Here is a 22,326-nt window from a genome sequence, read left to right as displayed (position 1 = left end):
CTGGTCAGCCAGTGACCTAAAAGGAGCAATCCTCCGAAGAGGGGCTCCTGCAGTTGCCCAGCCCCTTGAGCGAAACTGCAGGTGTGACCGCTCAGCACCAAGAGCATAGTCGCACGAAAAAAAGGCAAGAGAAGAACCCCCCAAAAGGGGAAAAACTCAAGCCTGGACAGGAAAAACTTCCCTAGGAAGGAAAGTTACCCGCCCAAGGAGGCAAGCCTCCTGAGAGTTCTGAAATGAACTGGAGAGCTGTCAGTCGTCACGGGAGTACTTCCAGTAGAAGGAGACACGCCCCTGACGAAAATACAAGGGGGGAGGCAGCAACAGCCGAATACCCAGGCCTCAACAAGACAGCTCACACCGTTGCCATATTACAGAAACAAACAGGATCGGTAACTGTAAAAAAATAAAACAAAAATCATTAGTACACATTCATTCGCCCGGGAAGGCTCCGAAGAGGAATCCCGAGGGAAAGGAAACAAGAATTACACAACAGGCACGTGCCCTCACAACCACTTACACTCACGGAAGGAGAGCTGTAACCAAAACAGAATTATAACAATTATAATTAAGAAACTATGTAATATGACAAATTCGAAGATAATTTGTATTTTTCCTAACCATACAAACCTTAGCTATTTACAAAGGGTATTACTTTTAGCGTAGCTGAAATGGCGAGCCATTAGAATTTAACGAGGGTGTATTACCCCCGCGCTAGTTAGCGGAGGGGTAGGGGAGTGGTAGCTAGCTACCCCTCCTCCCCCTCACACACAGGTGAATACTCACTTTCACTTAGAGGTAGGACTTGTCTTGGGGGACAGGGCTGGCGGGCAAATATGTGTAAATAGCTAAGGTTTGTATGGTTAGGAAAAATACAAATTATCTTCGAATTTGTCATTTGTTACGTAACCGAAATACAAACCACGCTATTTACAAAGGGTGACTTATCCCTTAGGAAGGGTGGAAAGTCCCCAGCCATACTGGCTTTGGCTTTACCCGGGGACTCAGAATCCGAGTGAGTCGCACTCGAGAAAAGGAGTCCCTGCACCTCATAAATTCCTTGCTCCGCAAGGAACCATGTGGCCTACGTAAGCTTGTGTGTGAAGGAAGAAGTGTGACCCGTCCTAGGCAGTTGACCTGAAGTTCCAGAAGGAACTCTGGGTTAGGACGTTCCCAATACCACCTCGTCAAGGTATGGGGGACGTGACAGTATTGACTCAATACTCGGAACACAAGGAAGCATGGTTTACCTGCAGAGGTTCGAGGTCAGCTATGCAGAGACCAGGATGCTGCTTCCCCGTAGAGGGGATGATGAAGAAAGAAGTAAGGGCCAGACATACTTCTTTCGTTCATGCAGACTAAAACCTGATAACAATGCCCTCAACCTTCTGCTACCTGTCCAAAAAGGAGCCTGAGGTTAGACCAGCTGTTGTGTAGCCACCACAGAGCGATAGAAAACGTATCGAGACTCCTGTGGGTCACGCCCTGCAGGAAGCGGGCTGCGAAGGTCATTAGACGCTTCCAGACTCCAGCTTGTAGCACCTGCGTCACAGAGTAGTATTACTCGAAGGCGAGGGACGTTGCGATGTATCCAACATCGTGCTGTAGGGCGACGTGACGGGGGAGGGTCTGAAGACAGGTCGAGATGAATGTCCTTGAGTCCGGGCTGAAGAGGTATACTGGTGACTCTCCCCCCATGTCCTCCTTGTGCTCCCAAATCGGCTGCAACTGAGGACAAACTGCAGCTGTTCCCAGCGCTAACCTCTCGATTCCTTACTGGCAAGAAAGAGAAGGTCTTGGGACATCAGATACAGAATGGAGACTCGAAATCTTGAATGAATCGGACCGAAGGGCCGGGACCCTCAGATTCTGAGTCTAGCCAACAACTCAGGAGCGAGCCTGAATGTTGCCTTCCCCTCTTCCTTAGAAAGGGGGGAGTAGTAAGAGACCAAGAAGATTGCTTACACACTGGCCGTGGCCAGAGTGAGCAGAAGACCCAAGGCGGAATACAATCCGAGGCCTGTCGTAAAAGGGTCTTGAGAAGATCTCTTAAAGGACTAAAAGTCCGAGCCATGCTCCAAGTTGGAGGTCTTCCTCCGACTAGGGCAGGGACGATCGTAGCTTCGCATGAGCGAGGATAGATCCAGCGGGGAGGAAAAAGTTATTCCTTTAAGCCTGAAGGTCAGGGAAAGGCTGAGCGACAGGCTTCATTGCCGAGAGCGGAAAGGAGTTTCCTCCCGCCGAAAGGCAATAAGACCGTTATTGCTGGAGAAGAGGCCTCAAGGGAAGAGGTATATCTCCCACGGCACCAACCACCTTAGACTCTTCACTTTGCCTAGGAGACCCCTGTGGATGACTATCGCAGATGACGCGACCTCCGTACCGCGACTGTAGCGGGTTGTCTCTTCTAGAGGAGGAAGCGTAGTGTCTCCAGGCATGAAGCCGAAGCGACGCCCCGGTTCGGGAGAGATGTCACAGTGTGGTTGCTTGAGTAGTCTGCGCCGTGGGAGAAGCTCTCCCGGGAGTTCCGTCAGGGGAAGCAGAGGGTCCAAAACCCGTTCTGCGCATAGTCCCAGTGGAGCTCTCCCATTGAAAGGTTGACAGACAACCTGGTCTGTTGAGACCCATTGTCCACAGACAAAATGGAGGGAAGACGCAGGCATCGAAGTTGTCCCACCATCACCGGAATGCATCTTGCCAGAGTCTCGGGGTCTGAGACTGGGGGAAGAATAGCGGAAGCTTGAGGTTCCAAGCTGTCGCGATCAGGTCCCCCAGACCAGCACTTGCTGGTTACCCAAGGTCAAAGACCCCCAGGTACACTCTCTCTATGAGGCTGTGCTCGGATAGTCTGAGAGAAACATTCCCCTGCCTGGAATGAGAGAGCCGATGGTGGTATTGAGAGAATCTCAATCATCCCGGTATCTCTCCTGCAAGATGTGAAGGTGTGAAAATGCGTCCCCTGCTGGTTAGAATGAAGTCGACGTGCAACTGGGCGACTCGGCAGGAGCTGTAGGATCTGAAGAGGGGCCAGACTAAGGTCCCTAAGCCTGCCTGAATGATGGAGAGGTATCCTTCAGGTCTTGACCATAGGCCTGGACCAGTACATGCACCCCCCCCCCCTTTCCTTTGACGAGTCCGAGAACCGCATCAAGAATGTGGGGAAAGGACGAGAATATCCACTACCATCAAGAGGCTCCATAGGTCAACACCCATTGCAGGTCTAATAGTTCCGCTGGTCCCATAGGGCCAGGGAGTCCGGTTAAACATTGCCTGAAGCCACCGGAAATTGGATCGCCCCACATGGAACTTATCCTGAGGCGACCGTTCGGACTATAGACGGGTCAATGAGGAAAGAAGAACTAGGAAACGTTCCAAGGTAGGGCTGAAAGCTCTGCTTGACTGAGAACAGGTACTGCGACTCTCCTCAGTCTTGCCACAGTCAACCGAAAGGAAGGCTCGGAGGATGTGGTAACAGAATCTGGCGTCCCCCAGGTGGTCACCCATCCAAGTACCGACGTTGCTTAACCTCGCTGGACGGACGAGAAGCGGGGTTTCCAATGTGGTAAGGCGGTTGACTCAATATCATGGCCAGATACTCCAGATGTTGAGGCAGAGGAAGAGAAGGCTCCAAGCAAAATACCATGAACCCACACTCATGGTAAGCATCCGGAAGCTTGTCCCGGCGCTGAAGAAGGTCGAAACCCGAGCCTACCGGAGTTGACCAGCCCTCCAAACAGCAGAGGAGGCGGAAGCCTGCACCTGAGCGGCCAAGAAGAAGGCAGGGAGAGTTCTCTGGGGAAACAAACCTGCTATGCCACGGCGGGATAGCCACACTGCATCATAAGCAGGAATACTTGCAGTCTAGGCTGAATTCGACGAGCACCCTGGAAGATGGATGGAATGGAAACTGAAAGTACCCGTCCTTCCGATCCAGGGTTTAAGGAGTCCTGTCGCCTCGTTACCAGTCTGATCGATTCTGCTGGTCTACGCTGGCCGAAGTTTGTTCGACAAACTTGATCAGGGCTGAGAGGTCGACTATGGACATCCCCTCTCAGATCCTTCCTTACAAGAAAGGATCGACTGAGGGGGCCGGGGGTGAAGCCGTCGATGATCCTAAGGAAGACCTTCGCCTAAGGTATGGATCATTCTGCCCAACCGGGCAACTCTGCTGACGCTATGGCATAGAGGTTCAGAGACACTGAATTCGCCGATAGAGACGGCAGGCGCGATATCCTTGGCTACTCACAGAGATTGTGCGGGAATGGGCATCGGGAAGCTGTCATTCGGATGAGTAACCTTAAGCATCCTCCCAGCGAAAAACCTGCAATCCTAGAGTTCGTGAACTCCTTTTAGGACTATGCCCCCCCGGGGGAGTCTCCCGTGCCATCTGTTCCTGACAGGAGGAAACTGCAATTGGACACCTTGTCCCAGTTGTCGTAGCCGATAACTTAGACCGACGTGGTTGAAAGAAAAGGGCGCTGGAGCCCTGCAGAGTCTGGAAGAAAGCGCCTTGGAGGAGTGAAACCGGAAGTCGATTTACTCCGCACAGCAGCTGTCTAAGTCTCTGTCCTTGGGCACAAACAAACTCTTCTCAAGGATGGAAGGGTGTCTGAGGTCGTCGACCTCCACAGATGAGACACCCGAAGGAAGCCCTCAGTCAGCGCGTCCAGATGGTACAACATCGAGCTTGTCCGCAAGTTAGATACTTAACGACGAAAGGCCAAGGTGCCTGAGCTCGAGAGGAGGAAAGTACCCTTGATCTTCCTGTAGCTTCCTTGAACCAAACCTCGGGCCGTAACCGAGGAGGGGAAGAACCTGGTAAGCTCCCAGAGGAAGAGGTAAGCAGTCACCCCTTGTCCGATGGAGAAATCTCGAACGGAAAGCCCCCCGCCAAAAATCCTTCCAGGGAATGACGGGGAAGGGCTAACCCAGGTTCAGGAATAGAGGAGTGTTGCTCAGATCTCCCTTAAGTTTCTCCTATTCTTGCAAGTGCCATGCTCTGTGTTTACGGGGTGAGGCAGTGTTCTGGAAATACGCTCCAGAAGAACTCGCCAGGCTGGTCATGCTGCGAAAACCCCATTGGGAATCGTGGTCGCAATTGCCCTGGAGCTCGCGCGACGGGAATTCCTGGTGGTCGGCGAGCGATAACCCATAGACGAGCGATGGATACTGCAAGAAATAAGCCGACATTTGTGCGAAGAAACACTGTTGGTTCGCGCGTGGGCGAACATTGGAGAGCATGAGCGTAGACGTGCAGGCACGTGGGCGTGTGGGCGCGCAGGCGAGTGGTCGTGCGGTTGCACGGGCGAGCGGTCACGAGGTTGCACGGGCGAGCGGTCGTGAGGGTGGGCAGGTGGATGAGAGCGAGTCCGAGGCGGCGAACGCAAGCGTTAGCGCGATGGCGAGGAAACGCGCTGCCTCGTGGGCAAGGAGGACCGCTGGCGATATGGATGAACAAGCGATCGGTGGTGAGCTGGTGAGTGCTAACGCGCAGATTGGCGATGGCGCGTTGTGTTATGCCGACGCGATGGTCGAGCAGTATGCGCAGGTGAGCGATCGTGCGTTGGCGAGCAGTATGCGAAGGTGAGCGATCGCGAGCAGTGATCAGCATGCGCCGGGTCGTGCGATGTTGATCAGTATGCGCAGGGTCGCGTAATGGTGATCAGCCTGCCAGGGTCGCGCGATGGCGATCAGCATGCGCAGGTCGGCGGTCGCGCGATGGCGAACAGCATCTGCAGGTGGGCGATCGCGCGATGGCGAACAGCATACGCAGTTGAGGGTCGCGCGATGGTGATCAGCATGCGCAGGGTCGAGCGATGGTGATCAGCATCCGCAGGTGTGCGGTCGCGCGATGGCGATCAGCATCCGCAGTTGAGGGTCGCGCGATGGCGATCAGCATCCGCAGTTGAGGGTCGCGCGATGGCGATCAGCATCCGCAGTTGAGGGTCGCGCGATGGCGATCAGCATCCGCAGTTGAGGGTCGCGCGATGGCGATCAGCATCCGCAGTTGAGGGTCGCGCGATGGCGATCAGCATCCGCAGTTGAGGGTCGCGCGATGGCGATCAGCATCCGCAGTTGAGGGTCGCGCGATGGCGATCAGCATCCGCAGTTGAGGGTCGCGCGATGGCGATCAGCATCCGCAGTTGAGGGTCGCGCGATGGCGATCAGCATCCGCAGTTGAGGGTCGCGCGATGGCGATCAGCATCCGCAGTTGAGGGTCGCGCGATGGCGATCAGCATCCGCAGTTGAGGGTCGCGCGATGGCGATCAGCATCCGCAGTTGAGGGTCGCGCGATGGAGATCAGCATCCGATGTTGAGGGTCGCGCGATGGCGATCAGCATGCGCAGGTGAGCTAGTAGCTGGCGAACCATGTTCCTTCAGAAGTGTTGGAGAACGTTGGCGTGCCGGCTGTAACACTCGTGGGCGATCCGGAGATCGCTGGCGAGCTGATGATCGCTGGCGAGCTGATGATCGCTGACGAGCTGATGATCGCTGACAAGCTGATGATCGCTGGCGAGCTGATGATCGCTGGCGAGCTGATGATCGCTGGCGAGCTGATGATCGCTGACGAGCTGATGATCGCTGACGAGCAGAAGGCTACGCGTGGAAGCCTGCGCAAAGAAGAAGAGTCCTTGACCCCGACCTGAGCCGAAGTTCTAGATCGCAAGGGCGAACGTGGGCGAACGTGGGCGCACAGGGCGCGTAACAGGAACCAACAGGAACCGCAGGGATGATCATCTTGAAAGCGCTGACGAACAGGAGAGCGCTGATGAGCAGAAGAGCGCCTGTGTGCTCACACTGAGCAGGAGCAGGAGAGAACACAGCAGAAGGGCGCGCAGGGAAACCCTGACACGCAAGGGAAGAACCCCCGTGGGGGCAACCCTTTGCCCCGAAGGGAACGTTGTCCGCCGGGAGACTGATGTCCGTCAGAAGACCGCTGTCCGTCGGGAAGACCGTTGTCCGTCGGGAAGACCGTTGCCCGTCGGAAGACGAGATCAGACTGCTGTCCATCTGCACCAAGGCGGAAGATCGAGAAAAAGGAGTTGTAGGCTGCAAACGGAGATCCAAAAAGGCGCCTCAAGCACCCTTATAGGGAGATGAGAGGCCCTTACGGCGAGGGAGGCCAACAGCAACAGCAACAGGAGAAACCTCCGAAGAGGAGTCTCTATGAGTGTACTCTCTCGCGAACGAAAGAGAAACACTTCGTGGAAGAGACTGGTCAGCCAGTGACCTAAAAGGAGCAATCCTCCGAAGAGGAGCTCCTGCAGTTGCCCAGCCCCTTGAGCGAAACCGCAGGTGCGACCGCTCAGCACCAAGAGCATAGTCGCACGAAAAAAAGGCAAGAGAAGAACCCCCCAAAAGGGGAAAAACTCAAGCCTAGACAGGAAAAACTTCCCTTGGAAGGAAAGTTACCCGCCCAAGGATGCAAGCCTCCTGAGAGTTCTAAAATGAACTGGAGAGCTGTCCGTCGTCACGGGAGTACTACCAGTAGAAGGAGACACGCCCCTGACGAAAAAACAAGGGGGGAGGCAGCAACAGCCGAATCCCCAGGACTCAACCAGACAGCTCACACTGTTGCTATATTACAGAAACGAACTAGATCGGTAACTGTAAAAAAATAAAACAAATAATATTAGTACACATTCATTCCCCCGGGAAGGCTCCGAAGAGGAATCCCGAGGGAAAGGAACAAGAATTACACAACAGGCACGTGCCCTCACAACCACTTACACTCGCGGAAGGAGAGCTGTAACCAAAACAGAATTTTAACAATTATAATTATGTAACTATTGTAATTATGAAATTTAAAAATGAATGAACACTAACGAAAGAACGAAAACCCCGAAAGGAATCGTTCTACAAGCTGAAAAACAAAAAACAACTACAATTAGATTCATAACTAATTGAGACAAACGTACGGCGTAGCAACCCCCCACACGGAAAGGAAGCTAGGCTACAAGGCCGTAGTAACACGTAGTAAAAGGGCGAACGACCTCAAGAGAGAGAGAGAGAGAGAGAGAGAGAGAGAAAGACATAAGTCAAACTCGATCGCCACCCATAAAATTACGCCGTGGTGGCCTAACTGCCGAGGCCTCCACGTAGATATCGTACACTACACACACAAATCTGAAAAGGAAACTTACTCATTTCTATACTCAAATATATATACAAACATGAAAACATGTTTACATATATATTGAGTAAATGAAAAGTAAGCGATTAAGTAAAGACAAAACAAACAATGGCTGCCAAGCGAGGACCAAGACAGAGACGTCTGTCACAGTCCGAGCCAAAAGTGAAAGTGAGTATTCACCTGTGTGTGAGGGGGAGGAGGGGTAGCTAGCTACCACTCCCCTACCCCCCCGCTAACTAGCGCGGGGGTAATACACCCTCGTTAAATTCTAATGGCTCGCCATTTCAGCTACGCTAAAAGTAATACCCTTTGTAAATAGCGTGGTTTGTATTTCGGTTACGGAACAATATGTATTTTAAAAATGAATGAACACTAAAGAAAGAACGAAAACCCCGAAAGGAATCGTTCTACAAAGCTGAAAAATTAACAACTACAATTAGATTCATAAACTAATTGAGACAAACGTACGGCGTAGCAACACCCCCACACGGAAAGGAAGCTACAAGGGCGTAGTAACACGTAGTAAAAGGGTGAACGACCTCAAGAGAGAGAGAGAGAGAAAGACCGAAGTCAAACTCGATCGCCACCCATAAAATTACACCGTGGTGGTCTAACTGCCGAGGACTCCACATAGATATCGTACACTACACACACAACTCTGAAAAGGAAACTTACTGATTTCTAAACTCAAATATATATACAAACATGAAAACATGTTTACATATATATTGAGTAAAAGAAAAGTAAGCGATTAAGTAAAGACAAAACAAACAATGGCTGCCAAGAGAGGACCAAGACAGAGACGTCTGTCATAGTCCAAGCCAAAAGTGAAAGTGAGCATTCACCTGTGTGTGAGGGGGGAGGGGTAGCTAGCTACCACTCCCCTACCCCCCAGCTAACTAGCGCGGGGTTAATACACCCTCGTTAAATTCTAATGGCTCGCCATTTCAGCTGCGCTAAAAGGTAAACCCAATGTAAATAGCGTGGTTTGTATTTCGGTTACGGAACAAAGATAAATCCTCCCCCGGAGGAGGAGGAGGAGCTGTCTCGCTATGGGAGGCAACTCCCTCTCCCAAAGCCCGAGGTCGGTCAACAAAAGAACGGTCAACGCTACCACTCGACGGCCTCTCACGAGAGACTGATCGAGCGGGAGCTTCGGAGGAGGTTCAGGCAACGGAAGAAGAGTCCTTGGAATTTTCCTTCTTCAAGGAAACCCTTGAAGGAGAAAGATCCCGCTTAGACTTCTTCTTCCGTCGCCGGGAAAACCTCTCCCACTGGGAGGTAGACCACTCCCTGCACTCACTGCACACTTTATCTTTATCACACCGTTAACCTCTGCAGAACGGACACAAGGTGTGAGGGTCCGTCTCGACCGGCAACATATAAGTCCCACAAGGGCGGTCAGGTAAACCAGGGCACTTCTGCATGATAAAGAGAGAGGCCAACTTCCAAACACACAACTGAAAGAGAAAGCAAAAAAGATTAAGGCTGTCAATATGCGAGGGTGAGAGCAGACACGTCTGACCATCACCCGAGCCAAAAGCGAAGTGAATCAGTTCACCGGTGTGTGAGGGGGGAGGGGTAGCTAGCTAACTAGCGAGGGGGTAGTTAACCCTCGTTAAAAATCTAATGGCTCGTCATTCAGCTACGCCGAAAGTAATACCCAATTTAAATAGCGTGGTTTGTATTTCGGTCACGGAACAAACAAAGATTTAGCACAATGGAACACGAAAAATCTGGCAGAGCGTATGTTTACGTCCATCCGAAATAATGGCCAACATGTAATTAATGGCATTTGGATTGGCGGGCTTTTAATCCCAATAGTCTACTGTACCAAATATTTGTTCGGGAACTGGGGATTTTTCACTTGAAATTTTTGGTTGTGAACTAATTTGTTCGAGCTTCAAGACACTTGAATAACGTGGTTCTACTGTATCAAGAAACATTGCAAAACCAATCGTAATATCCCTCCGACACACCTGAACGATTAAAACAGCCAAATAAGGGTGCCGAGTACGGTTATACAGTACAGTACTCTCAGACGGCCAAAGTCAAAGAGAAGGTTGTTCTACCTGTTAGGTAGGCAATGCTTCCCTGCCATCTGGCAACCAACCTAACTCACCTTGTAAAATGTCTAAAGCCGTTTAAGTTTTGCTGACGTCACCCTCCCATTAAAGGTCGATGCTTTGTTACATGCATGAACAAAGCCAAACTTGAGAGGCCGTCAGACTGTGTGCATACTGCTTGCAACCAAAGTCAAAAGTTGTAGTCTTAATAACTGACAGGTGAGGGGGTCTTATCTCCCACCCACCTGTACAGTAGTTATAACTATCCTGTTAAATTCTTAACGACAGTCCAAACTTAGTCATAATCCTACTAAAGGTTCGTATTTATGTAGGAACAACTCAAACTTCCACCCCGTAACCTAACCTATAATACAAAGTCCTCATCTTACTTAAACTGACCTAGGCCAACTTTTTCTCACTAGGCAAACATAACACCGTAGTATCTCTGAGTAAATATATACCAAAAGTACCTAAGCCAGTCATTATTTTTAAGAAGACCAATGTTTGCTGCATGACATTATTTTCAAGGTTGAGAATTTAAACTCATTCTGCCCATACAAACGTTGTAAACATTTACCAGTTGACGCTTTAAGTCATAAAAATTTATCTTTTTCATCATGGCTCGCCATTCAAATTAAGGATGTTATTAACCATATCCAAACAATAGACATCAAATCCCATTTCTCATTGAGGCATTTCAATATTTTGATAGACGCTATTTACCTTTAGAGAACCTAGGTGGTTTGTGGATTGGCAGACACAGGCTGGCTGATTCGCCAATTACTTTATCAAAAAGATAGAAGGTTTGTTGATTGGCGGACACAGGCTGGCTGATTCGCCAATTACTTTATCAAAAAGATAGAAGGTATGTTGATTGGTGGACGCTGGCTGATTCGCCAATTACTTTATCAAAAAGATAGAAGGTTTGTGGATTGGCGGACACAGGCTGGCTGATTCGCCAATTACTTTATCAAAAGGATAGAAGGTTTGTTGATTGGCGGACACAGGCTGGCTGATTCGCCAATTACTTTATCAAAAAGATAGAAGGTATGTTGATTGGTGGACACAGGCTGGCTGATTCGCCAATTACTTTATCAAAAAGATAGGTTTGTTGATTGACGGACACAGGCTGGCTGATTCGCCAATTACTTTATCAAAAAGATAGAAGGTATGTTGCTTGGCAGACACAGGCTGGCTGATTCGCCAATTTCTTTATCAAAAAGATAGGTTTGTTGATTGACGGACACAGGCTGGCTGATTCGCCAATTACTTTATCAAAAAGATAGCAGGTTTGTGGATTGGCGGACACAGGCTAGCTGATTCGCCAATTACTTTATCAAAAAGATAGAAGGCTTGTGGATTGGCGGACACAGGCTGGCTGATTCGCTAATTACTTTATCAAAAAGATAGAAGGTTTGTGGATTGGCGGACACAGGCTGGCTGATTCGCCAATTACTTTATCAAAAAGATAGAAGGCTTGTGGATTGGCGGACACAGGCTAGCTGATTCGCCAATTACTTTATCAAAAAGATAGCAGGTTTGTGGATTGGCGGACACAGGCTAGCTGATTCGCCAATTACTTTATCAAAAAGATAGAAGGCTTGTGGATTGGCGGACACAGGCTGGCTGATTCGCTAATTACTTTATCAAAAAGATAGAAGGTTTGTGGATTGGCGGACACAGGCTGGCTGATTCGCCAATCCGCCAAGGATATCTGTTAACCTAAGGTCCAGCCCCCAGAAAAGTACCTACATCAATGTGACATTTGATAATATCAAGAGACCTTTGGTATACATACATTAATATGACTGTCTTAAGCACCTGGGGTGTACGTATGATAGCTGCCACCTGTATGTATTATTATGTCTAACTTAGAGTACGGCAGTGTAAGGGGGGTTAGGTAAGTAGGTAAGGACACGGCTTGTAGGTTAGGTAAAGGGGGGGGGGGGTTTAGGTTAGTTGATGTCCAATTTTAATGAACGCGTGAGGAACTGGCCGCTGATATACAAAGGGTCTGGCATCTACAAGTACACAATCTTGTACTTACCAATCAACTGTCATCCATGAAACATTTCCAAGAAGTGCTTTGATGTTCTGTAAAATGAGGAATTCTTTACTTAATATTCCCTAAATAATGATAACTGATATTAGCGTGCAAAATCACGGGGAGTGGGGTTGCAGGGCAAGGAAAGGTTCGACACAATATATGTTACGGCTTCTGAGTATATTTAGGAATTGGCCGAGCCTGTAGAGCATACCACGAATAGGATGAAATACTTGGATTTACTTATATTGAGATTTTTAGTATTTTAACATTCTCTCTCTCTTTATATAAGAAAGAGTATTTGTTTACAAGAGCACGCTCTCCATTTACTCCAAAATTGTGCATTCCTGCAGCTCTCTTTTTTAACAGTAATTAGGAGGTCCTTTAAATGTTGGGAAAGCAAAAAAAAATAGCAAAATATGTTGCGGGAGGGGGGAGAGCCAGTGTCTTCCGGCTGAAAATCATGACCAGAATTTATATGAGTTTATAACCTCTACAAATAGCAAAATCCCCTTTTTGTATTATAACGTATGAAAAACTGAACCTTATACTTACATTAATTACGACTTCCGTGAAGTTAACTTAAGTAATAACGCTAAGATGAGCCTTTGTCATTTAACAACTGTTGTCTGTCGACTTGCAGAGGGACAAGTTGACAACAATCATTTGGAGTCGTTTGGTTTTAACATATTTCTATTTTTTTATTCATCTCCTTCAAACAGTATTCGTCTATATGAAGGTTGAAATTACTGAAAATTTTTACTATTAATTTATAATAATTCTTATAACCTATAAAATCAATTTAAATGTATGATAAATAAATTTTGACCTCTAACTAATTTTGAAATAAACTTCTCTCGTTGTACCCAAATGAGTTCGCAAATACAACATAAACACCTAAAGCTTAATCATCACAAATATAAACAAAGGATTATTAACCTAAATTACTTATGACCATAAAACAGACGGAAATAAGGATATGAAATTCAAAAGCGTCTGTATTATAGTTTCAGTTGGTACTCTAAGTCATAATAGGAGGATCCTGGTTCCTAACTGCTTTCCATAGATATTCTAAAATAGACGCCGCACGAACCGAGCCCAAGTACAAGTAGACGGCAGCCATCTTGCCCCGGAACCTTAACCTTAGCAAGATCGCTAGGTAGAAATCCAGTTCTCACCATTGTTTATTATTAGTTTGCTATAGTTTTGTACTGCCTTTGGCTGCATCGACAAACGTACAGTGTAGTCGAGACAACTAGTGATACACCAAGGAGTAAACACACTGAGCAAAACTCACACAAACTTATATATACTGCATATATATATATATATATATATATATATATATATATATATATATATATATATATATATATATATATATATATATATAGCCTATATATATATATATATATATAGAGAGAGAGAGAGAGAGAGAGAGAGAGAGAGAGAGAGAGAGAGAGAGAGAGAGAGAGAGAGAGAGGTGGGGGGCGTTGGCCAGGGCACCAGCCACCCATTAAGATACTACCGTTAGAGAGTTATTGAATCCTTTGACTGGCCAGACAGTAATGCATTGAATCCCTCTATCTGGTTACAGCTCATTTTGTCTTTGTCTACACATGCACCGAATAGTCTGGCATATTCTTTACACATTCTCGTCTTTCCTCACACACCTGACAAAACTGAAATTGCCAACCACTTCTTCTTCACTCTTCACTTCTTGCTGTACTCTAATTGTTCAGTGGCTACTTTCCTCTTGGTAAGGTTAGAAGACTCTAGCTATGGTAAGCAACTCTTCCAGGAGAAGGACACTTCAAAATTAAACCTTTATTTTCTAGTCCTGGGTAGCGCCATAGCCTCTGTAACATGGTCTTTCACTGTATTGGGTTGGAGTTCTCTTGCTTGAGGGTATACTCAAGCACAGTATTCTATCTTTTTTATCTTCCTCTTGTTTTTTTTTTTAATGGTGTGTTGGGCAGGCTTAATAGAAGGGCCATGGATGCCTGGTGGTTTATCGAGAGGTCCTTCCATTATCTGATTATATTTATTGTCAAAACCATCCTTTCTGTTCTCGCTTCAGTTGAAGTGGCTATCCTGGAGGTTATTTATTGTTGCATGGTGTATCGGCTCCTCCACGTAGACCAGTTTTTCCGACTTTTTTTCTATAGTCTATGGGTTTGATAAATAACTTTATTTTTATTTCTGTACATATTGTTTTAGTTATCATTCTTGTTAATCTAGTTTTTAAGTATGATGTCTCCTTTTTATTATCATTAATTCTTATGCTATCTGGGGACATTGAGCGAAATCCGGGACCAGTATGTCCTAGATTTCATCAATGTCGTCTACTGTATTGCAATATTCGTGGTCATCATGCAAATATTCAATACCTTACAGTTGCTTCCAGACAGTATGATATTCTTTTGTGCTCAGAAACTTTGGTTTCTAATATGAGGCACTCATCTGATATCCTTATAATTGGTTTTAAGAAGCCAATAATGTTGAAACGTGATGCCATCCCCAGGGCCAGGGAAATGGCGGTGTATATTAGGACTGAGAAACCTGATTCTCATAAGTCCAGCTATGAATGTAGGTCATGGGATTCAGGTAATAAAAGTTTATGGCGGGGATAACGCCTATTTGTGTTCGATCTACCGGAATCCAGACTTGGATGATCTATCTTCGATTGTCCTCTTACCATTCTGACTAAGATACAAGATGAAAGAAAGGCTTCTTTTGTCTTTGTTGATGATTCAAATGCTCTCTACAGGGAGTGGTTAAGTTCTGTTTCTCCTACCGCTCGCCATGGCTTAAGAGCTTTAGAATTTGCCTCTGAATCAGGCTGTGAGCAAATCATAATTGAAGCCACTCACAGGTCTGGTAACTGCTTGGACCTCGTATACACTGACTCCCCTGGCATTATAACAAGTAAGGTTGGTTCTCCAGCCGGGACATTTGATCATATATTGATTTCATTAGCAGTGAAGACTGAGCAGCCTGTCCCTGATGTATCATACTCATGTAAGATTTATATGAAATCTCAAGCAGACTGGAATAGGGTTTTGCATGATCTGTGGTGCTTGAATTGGTCACAATTGTATAGTAGTAATGATCCTATTGTCCCTTTGAATGAGAGTCTAGTCAACATAATTGATAGGCGTATCCCTTCTCGTGTGCTAAGGTACTGAGTGAAAGACAAACCATGATTCAACAATGACTGTATATGTGCTTATTTTGAGACGCAGGAGGCCTATCATCTTTGGAAGGGTAATAAATCAGATTTGACCTGGAATAACTATACTCAGCTTAGAGCTTTTGCTCAGAGAGTTTATGCTTTAACTGAAAAGGAATACAATCTAACCATAAAAGAAAACCTTTCTGGTACAATCCAGGAACATAAGTGGTGGACTATACTTAAATCTGCACTCTTTGGTGTAGATGCAACAGTTCCTCCTTTACTTAAAACAGATGGCTCAGTCACTCACTGTCCAAAGGATAAAGCAACCCTTTTGGCTGATGTGTTTAACAGTAAACAGAGTGATGAAAAACTCGAACTTCCCCATTCCTGTTTTCTTGAGGCTAAACTAACTAGTTTAGCTTTTCGATCGCATGAAATTAAAGCTTTGTTGATGGACCTTGATGCTTATGGAGGTGTAGACCCAAATGGTATTTTTCATTTGTTTTTTATAAATACAGCAGATTTCTTAGATCCAAAGTTAGCAAGAAGAGGAGCTTTTAGCACTTGTTGGAGAATTGGTAATGTTACTCCACCATGTAAATGTGTTTATGGTAGCCCAAGTCCAATTGATTACCGCTCAATTTCCATAACTCCCATATTATCTAAAGTTTTTGAACGTCTTTTGGCAAAACGTCTTAATAGGTTTGTTGAAGGTAATCATCTGTTCCCCAGTTTGCAATTTGGTTTTCGTAAAGACCCCGGATCATGTGATGCCCTTCTTACAATCTACAATGCTGTATAGAAATCCCTTGATTGTGCTCAGGAGGTTCGTATGATTGGCCTTGATTTTAGTGCTAGCTTTGACTGTTAATCATGAGGCCCTTGTTTTCAAACTCAACAGTTGGGAGTGGGTGGGTCGTTTCTTGGCATTATTGCTGAATTTTTTAAGTAATAGATCTCAAAGAACTGTTGTTGATTGGCACCATAGTGAGTATAGGAATGTGATATCCGGTGTTCCACATGGTAGTGTTCTTGGCCCATTACTCTTCATACTATATACACATGACAAGTGGTTTGGCCTAGAAAACAAGCTTGTTGTATAAGCAGATGATGCTACTCTCTTTGCATCAATTCCTTCTCCTCAATGTAGATCTGGGGTTGCTGAATCCCTTAATAGAGATCTAGCTAAAAATAGAGCATGGTGCAAATTATGGGGTATGAAGTTGAATCCTTACAAAACTCAAAGTATGACTGCAAGTAGGTCAAGGACAGTGGCTCCTCAACATCTGAATCAGAATTAGTGTAACTATAGACACTATCTCAAATTCAGTGCTTGTATTTACAATTCTTTAAATCAAGTCGGCAATATAAGGAAAGTTTTCTTCTCCAATTAATTCGACATCTAATCATTAACACCTTTTTTTTTTTCTCAGCACACTTAATAATCCTGATGACTTTATCCTTTATGAAGTTTTTTGAGTATCTAAAAGATTACTTTGTCGACAGAAACTATTGTGCGCAAGTTAGAAACTCTCACCCATCATGTTAATTCTAATAGTAAGGCCTTGTCCATGATGAGGATCAATACTACACAGTATTCTAGAAGTTTTATTCCAGTGATCAACCTGTGGAATGATCTTCCTAATCAGGGTAGTTGAATCGGTAGAACTTCGAAAGTTCAAAGTTGCAGCAAATGTTTTTATGTTAAAAAGGCTGACATAAGTCTCTGTTTATAGTTAATCTATGGAAGATCTGTTTTAATGTTTTTACTGTTTTTGAAATATTTTATTCTATTTGCTCATCACTTAATTTTCTTTCCTCACTGAGCTATTTTTCCTTGATGGAGCCCTCGGGCTTATACCATCTTTCTTTGCTTTTCCAACTGGGGCTGTAGCTTAGATGATGATAATAATAATAATAATAATAATAATAATAATAATAATAATAATAATAATAATAATAATAATAATAATAATAAAATTAACCATTAAACAAAGAGGTACCCAAGGGAAGTGCACCAGGTCCAATCTAATTTAACATCTACCAAAAGTACTACAGAGACATGAAGTGAAGTTTAAACTATTTGCAGACGAACCATAATTTCACTTCTCCATAAATGACGTTGATGATACTGTTGAAACATTAAACCAAATTCTTACCAGTGAAACCAATAATTCTTAGTAAAAATAAAACCGAGTTTATGGTTGTTGGGAAGAAAAACATTTAGAAACTTGGGTGACATCCAAACGAATATTAATAACAACCCGGTCCCTGTATCTAGTAAAGTTCGTGACCTATTGTAGGTGTATCACTTAATTATTATTATATTATTATTATAAATTGATAAGCTACGACCCTAGTTGGAAAAGCAGAATGCTATAAGCCCAGGGGTTCCAACTGGGAAAATAGCCCAGTGAGGAGAGGAAAAAAGGGAAGATAAAATCTTTTAAGAACAGTAACATTAAAATAAATATCTCCTATATAAACTATAAAAACATAACTACAAAACATACGGAAGAGAAATGAGATAGATCAGTGTGCCCAAGTGTCCCCTCAAGCAAGAGAACTCTAACCCAAGACAGTGGAAGACCATGGTACAGAGGCTATGGCACTACCCAAGACTAAAGAACAATGGTTTGATTTTGGAGTGTCCTTCTCCTAGAAGAGCTGCTTACCATAGCTAAAGAGTCTCTTCTACCCTTACCAAGAGGAAAGTGACCACTGAACAGTAGTTAACCCGTTAATCCCTTGAACAAAGAAGAATTGTTTGGTAATTTCAGTGTTGTTAGGTGCATGAGGACAGAGGAGAATATGTAAAGAATAGGCCAGACTATTCGGTATAAGTGTAGGCAAAGGGAAAATGAACCGTAACCAGAGAGAAGGATCAAATGTAGTACTGTCTGGCCAGTCAACGGACCCCATAACTCTCTAGCGGTAGTATCTTAGCGGGTGGCTTGTCTCTGTCCTCAAATAAATAATGAAGTGAAAACCACTGGATACCACCTTAGATATATTAATTTTGTAAAGAAGAATCTGGACGTATATTCTATAAAGAAACTTGTGATTAACTGTGTCGTTACCAGAATTGATTACAATTCCATCTACTAAAAAGATGTAAATGAATCATGAGAAAGTATAATCTATATTCAATTCTACCTTTAAGAAAATTATTAATCACCCATTACGCATAATTATATAATGGTGCTCAAACAAATTACTGAGTTTTATTTTTATCTTTTCTAAAGCCAGTTTTTAGAACTAAAATCTCTCCCTAAAGTTAAATTTCTATGAATAAATATTTTTTGTTTAAGTGGAATTTCACTAAAAATTGAATATTTTTCTTCAACTTGCACATTTACCCTTGAAGTTAATTTTTTTCTAAATCTCTATATCAACCTAATAAAAAATGATTTTTTATTTTGTTTTATTTATTCATATAAATTATTTCCGTTATTTACAAAGTAAAACATTTAGAATATTCGTCTATAATTCTACTATTATCATTATTATTACAAGGTTAGCTACAACCCTAGTTAGTAAAGTAGGATGCTATAAGCCCAAGGGCTCCAACAGGGAACAATAGCCCAGTCAGGAAAGGAAATAAGGAAACAAACTATAAGAGAAGTAATGAACAATCAAAAAAAAAAAAAAGAAAAATAACAGTAACAACATTAAAATAGATATTTCATATATAAACTATAAAACTTCAAAACAACAAAAAGAAATTTAGAATAGTGTCCCCGAGTGTACCTTCAAGCTAGAGAAAAAGAAATTATCAGAATTGCCAATAAAACATTTGCTAACTATTTGAAAAGCACTCTGGGAGGGCAGACCTCCGCTACGGCAGCTTATTTCTCGAACCCCGCTTACCTTTCCCAGAACCTATTTAGACCGTAGGCGTATTTGAAATCTGTTCGACAACCATGTGTGAACTTGACCTAGGACTTTAAAAATTGAATCACTTCCACCTCTCAACATAACAATTAATCCCTGAAAGTTTCACTACAATATGAATAAAATTGTGGCCGGAAGTTGTTCACAAACTAACAAACAGATAAACGCACAAACAGGGCCGAGAACATAACTTCCTCCCAACGTAGTGGGTGGAGGTAAAAAATATGAAATAAGGACATATGCTCTTTAATAGAAGCTAGGGAATATACATTCTTATTAATTTGAGAAATAAAAAACAAACAAAGATATGATACACTATTTAATGCTAAAAATATAATACAGTTCTAATTCGAGGCTTTGGAGTACAGTGAATACTTTTGGTTTAGAAGCACACACAACTCACAAATGCTAAATAAGTCTCTGCACTTGAAGCTCGAAACCATGAATATTTTTCAGTCCAAAGTATCTGATTAATATAAATTCTAATACAGTAATTTGTGCTATTTTGGCATTTTCTAGAGAAAGTGTTGAAAATTAAGACTAATTCCATATATATGGGTCACTCCAGAATACAATCTGTTTAAAATGTGAGATAAAAACATTATATTTTACTGTTAGTGATTATTTCCACTAAAAGAAATCTATAATTATTCTGTGTTTGACATTATTTTACATATGATTTCGGTACTTGAAATGTGATTATATATATATATATATATATATATATATATATATATATATATATATATATATATATATATATACATATATACATATATATAATACATATATATATATATATATATATATATATATATATATATATATATATAGAGTATATATATATATATATATATATATATATATATATATATATATATATATATATATATATATATATATCGGTAAAAGGTTGTCAAATTTCTGCTATGCTGGGTTTCCATCGATATTCAACACCGTCTGTAACATTTTTAAATGAATTCAAGTACTAGTTTAGTCCACAGGTACGAAGGGATATTCTATTCACATTGTCTTTGAAAATGCGACACAAGCATCAGTAAACTTGGGTGTAACTTTCACAGTCTTCTTCGTCACTGTCTTCGTCATCATTGTCTTCTTCCGTTACCAAAATATTGGAGGTGTAGCCACTGCCAGTCACAACGTGAGTCCCTCTGATCATACTGTGGTTTGTGTAAGAGGAACTTCCGCTGGAATATCCAGATGAAGAAGAACATGAAGATGAATAATTCGTGGGATACATGGCAGTCGATTGATAAGGGTCGGCAGCGCCAATCCTTGGTGTTTGTGCAGCATTTGTGTATCTGTAGTAAGGAGTTTGCTGCTGCACTGCAGGCTGGCTAATTCGGGAATAACTATCCTGCTGTCCTGCAGAAGTAGTAGAACTGTGCAATGCCTGAGACGTAGCTCTTTGACTGATCATCGACCTCCGGACCTGCTCTCGAAGTGCTGGGTTGTGCTGTGAATTATAGATCAGTTTTATCTGATCTGGAGTTAACTTATACGTCGAATACATGGAATGTGGGGGCGATGACGCTCTTGCAGACGATTGGGAAATTTGGCGTGGTTCTTGCCACGATGAAAAGGGGGCGAAACTCTCCTCTAGTTCCTCTTTGGTCCAGGGCTTTGTTCTGGAGCTGTATATTATGTTGATCTGATGAGGGCCCAGACGATACGAGAGCGGAGGCTCAGGAATGAGTACTGTTGAAGCATACCGCTCCGGAGGCAACCGATACGGCTGACTGCTGGCACAAAGGCACCTCTGCGTGCCGCTGTAACATTGGGGATGATGTCCTAGTGCTGTAGTGTGCATGGTAACAGGCTGCAAACCTTAGGTTCCTAATAAATGGCAACAGGAGTTTCGTAAAGGGAAATAAATGTTCAAACCGTTAAAGAGATCACAGTCGGAGACAAATATTTCGAATGGTGAGAAAATAATTAAGTAATTAAATTAAAAAGGTCGTTAGTCCACTCTGTCTCTTCTTAACTTAAAATTAGAAAAAAATTAACTTGACCAGTTTGGAAGAATTTTAGCACGTTTTTGTCACTTTTAAAATAGCGTTCTCACACAGATGGTTTCAAAATTTGGGACTGCGACCGATTTCATGAGAAAAGGATCCAAAACTCTGAACTCAAGCTTAAAATCCCGACGCAGCCAGGCAAAGTAACTGTCCCCGTTCACATTCTAAAAGACAATGGTAGGATATTAATACATCCCCGTCTGTTTATTTTTTGTTAGTGTTGTCACCAAGAGAGGATGGAATTTATCTTGCCCCTGTTGCTAGTTCCGCTTCCGCCAGAGAGATCTGGTAAAGGAAGCACCTTTCCGATTCATTTGTATTCTGTCAGGCTGCTGCTGTCCTGGCATGTTATCTGATCCAGCTCGCATGTTGCTTCCGGATCTCGACTGTTTTCCGTCCGCACTTCTCGTATTTGAATGTAGGATATTGTCTCTTGTATTTGAATGTAGGATATTGTCTCTTGTATTTGAATGGAGGATATTGTCTCTTGTATTTGAATGGAGGATATTGTCTCGTATTTGATTGTAGGATATTGTCTCTCGTATTTCAATCTACGATATTGTCACTCGTATTTGAATGTAGGATATTGTCTCTCGTATTTGAATGTAGAATATTGTCTCGTTTATCATTCCCACTGATCGATAAGTAGAATATTTCTACATGGAAATTTCACGATTCCGATGTAAAAGACGAAGATAGAAGATTACGAGAGGCTTTATCGTCGAACGTCATGGAATATGAAATTTCAAATAAGACCTTACAAGCATTTAGCGTATGGGGAATACTGTAGTCATATTTACAACAATAGATTGGAGATTTGTTGTTGATTTCAGACGCATTATACATTCCGCCCACAGACTCCTTCGTTTTGATCAAGAGCAAAATAATGTGAGAATGTACAGAAGGATTATCATTATTATTATTATTATTATTATTATTATTATTATTATTATTATTGTTGTTATTATTATTAT

General features: G+C 43.6%; 1 protein-coding gene across 1 annotated transcript in view; it reads right to left on the bottom strand.

Moving 5' to 3' along the window:
• The window catches only part of LOC137629499 (zinc finger protein 665-like), a 74,367-nt gene extending 61,454 nt beyond the window's left edge, over window positions 1–12,913 (bottom strand). The window contains exons 1-2 of the mRNA XM_068360852.1: window positions 12,797–12,913; window positions 12,245–12,291 (exon numbers count right to left, since the gene is read on the bottom strand). The gene's annotated coding sequence lies outside the window, so the exon portion shown is untranslated. The remainder of the gene's footprint in view (window positions 1–12,244; window positions 12,292–12,796) is intronic.
• Window positions 12,914–22,326: the final 9,413 nt, after the last annotated feature.

The sequence above is a fragment of the Palaemon carinicauda genome, chromosome 37, assembly GCF_036898095.1.
Source record: "Palaemon carinicauda isolate YSFRI2023 chromosome 37, ASM3689809v2, whole genome shotgun sequence".
Classification (NCBI taxonomy): domain Eukaryota; kingdom Metazoa; phylum Arthropoda; class Malacostraca; order Decapoda; family Palaemonidae; genus Palaemon; species Palaemon carinicauda.
Note: the sequence above shows the minus strand (reverse complement) of the source record. Positions and strands in the feature narration are given on the sequence as shown.